Source organism: Podarcis muralis, chromosome 12 (genome assembly GCF_964188315.1).
Source record: "Podarcis muralis chromosome 12, rPodMur119.hap1.1, whole genome shotgun sequence".
Taxonomy (NCBI): Eukaryota; Metazoa; Chordata; class Lepidosauria; order Squamata; family Lacertidae; genus Podarcis; species Podarcis muralis.
Window position 1 is genome coordinate 32305485 of NC_135666.1, and position 2555 is coordinate 32308039.

The following is a 2555-nucleotide window of genomic DNA, read 5'->3' on the forward strand; positions in this document are numbered from 1 at the left end:
GAAACAGCCAATCAACAACAGCCCTTGCCGCAGCCACCGATAACACACCCAATAGCCAATGACAATCTCAGGCTCACGGCAGCAGCCAATCACACGTCCCTCCTATGCACTATCCGTGTATAAGACAGCCTCATATTTTTTACCTTATTTTATAATTAAAAATAGCCTCGTCTTATACACAGCAAAGTACGGTATATGGGGAAAGTGCCCTTCAAGTACTAATGTAAATCCAACAATGAAGTTGTAAGGAGGATGGAGCTCCTTACTGGGGGAGTGTACTGAGCCCCTCGCCCAATCAGGCATTTATGTATGCAGAGAATAAGAATCATAGCTAGAAGGGACCTTGGAGATCCCCGAGCTCCATTCAGAAGACATAAAACCAGCAAGTCCTGTGTTCTATGAAAGGATGTTGGGGTGTGCAGGAACAGCTACCCGCTAACTCTCACCTGAAAGCACCATTTGTGAATATTGGCACATCTATTTATTTTTATTTATTTATTGAATTTATATACCACCCTAGACCCTGAGGGTTGTCCACATTGCTATTGCAATTTGCGTGTTAGTAGCAAACCAGAAAGTGTGGGTGGGTGGGTGGGTGTGGGTGTGTGTTGACCGGGACCTTTACAGAGTTAATGTCAATGTTTAAACATATTAAAGTGATGTTCTTGCTTCTTTGCCCCAGCTTTGCTAAGGGTGTCGTTTCTCTTTTCCTGTCTCTTTACTAATTTACATAAATGCAGTTGTTTCTTTGTGGTAGGCACATCTCCAGAGCTTCGTGTGGCTCATGAAAAATTAATCCGAGATCCATTATTATTTGTGCACTATGTTAATAATGGATTAGATGTGCAAACAGCCTGGCTGTGGATGGAATAGGTGGGCACACTTTGGCTAGACCAGTCAAAGCTGCTGCTGCTGAGACTACCCTTTTATAACATGTAAAGACTCTAATGCTTATTGGTTTGCTCTTTTACCGGGGGCAGAGGAAGAGGACTTGGTGCATAAAGCAGTTGCATCCAAGAGGTACCCATCAAATGTGTTAGCGAGGATATATTTTGAGTATTGATCAAAACACTCTCCCCTGGTGCATGGATGATTAATTCACTATTAACTCCTAAGCTATGACTAAACCGAAGAATACATTTTAATAAGTGGCAGTACTTCCTCTAAAGTGCAGGCTGTAATATAATGCTCAATATCAGTCAAGCTGCCTGGAGCACTGTGTATTTATGTCTTCTATATGCACGGACAGGAAGTTCGTCCTAATATTTAGGCCATTAAAAATTATTTCTTCATTTGCCACGAGTTCTTCTGCTTGGGGTGTGAGATTACTCAACGCTTTGACTGGGGTATTGTTTAGGCTCAGAATGGCCTCAGAGCCCACCATACCCTCTAATATTCACAGAAGGGATTCTAGTGAGTCTGGACAGCTCAGTTGGCTAGAGCATGGTGTTGATAACGCCAAGGTTGCAGGTTCAATCCCTGTTTGGGACAACTGCATATTCCTGCTCTACGATTCTGTGATTCTTCTCATCATAGGCTATCCAGACTTAGCAGCTATTATGTTTCTTTGCCCACCTTTCCATTACAGAAGCCCTCGTAATTCTGTTCCTCTATTCACAGAGACAGTTTGGTTTGATTTTGCGCTCATCTAGGACATGTCTACTTCATAAACATGCCTAGGATTTCACTGCATACTTTTTATAACCCCTATCAGCTTTTACATTAATTTCTAAATTTGTGTTTAGCCTCATCTTGTGCTTTTATGCTGAATTTTGCTTCTATTGTTTATTGCATTTAAAGGTGTGTTATTCCTTGCTGCACTTTGTTACAGCCCAGCCTAGAAATACTGTTACTGATTAAAATATATAAATAGAACAGCACACTATTTTTTTCCTGCTCAAAGGGCAATGAAGAAAATTTCCAAATATTAAAGAAACCTTCTTCCTGTATAGAGAACACCAGAATTCAATCCATCAAATGATCATGCTATGGCTTTAATTAAACCAACAGATTTGTCACTTGATCTCTTATTATCTTTAATTTAAAAATGCACCTCTCTTGAACTAATGAGTCATCAAGTGGTCGTAATAATTTCCCCTCTAATGCTGCTCAATGACCTCCATTTTGAAACTGAAGAGTAAATGTTATATATGTTACCCAATGGTCAGATTGATATGAGTTTTGTGATGCAATGTCACCTAGAGAGAACAATATTCTTGTTCCTAGAGTTGAAGTTGTCTCCCTTTCCCTAAAGTAAATGTGTTATCTCCCTTTCCCTAAAGTAAATGTGTTAGGTCATCCCAACCCAGGGAAGGGAACTATTATGCCTTAAATAACCTGGCTGTGCAAGCTCTGCAGAGATAAACTCTGCATCTCTCTCTTGCCATCAATGAACAACAATTGAGGTCACAACTTTACTTGACGGGTTGGTGGGAGATCTGTGATTAGATCTCCACAGGAGCAATTCAGATAAGGACTGTGGTTGCTTGAGAAGGGGGAGTTAACTCTACACACACACACACACACACACACACACACACACACACACTATTTTC

At 40.7% G+C, this 2555-nt stretch overlaps 1 non-coding gene across 1 annotated transcript; it reads left to right on the forward strand.

The window, feature by feature from the left end:
* The first annotated feature begins 1417 nt into the window (after positions 1-1417).
* Positions 1418-1491, forward strand: TRNAI-GAU (transfer RNA isoleucine (anticodon GAU)). Its single transcript has one exon. It is a non-coding gene; the product is annotated as a tRNA-Ile (tRNA).
* The last annotated feature ends 1064 nt before the right edge of the window (positions 1492-2555 follow it).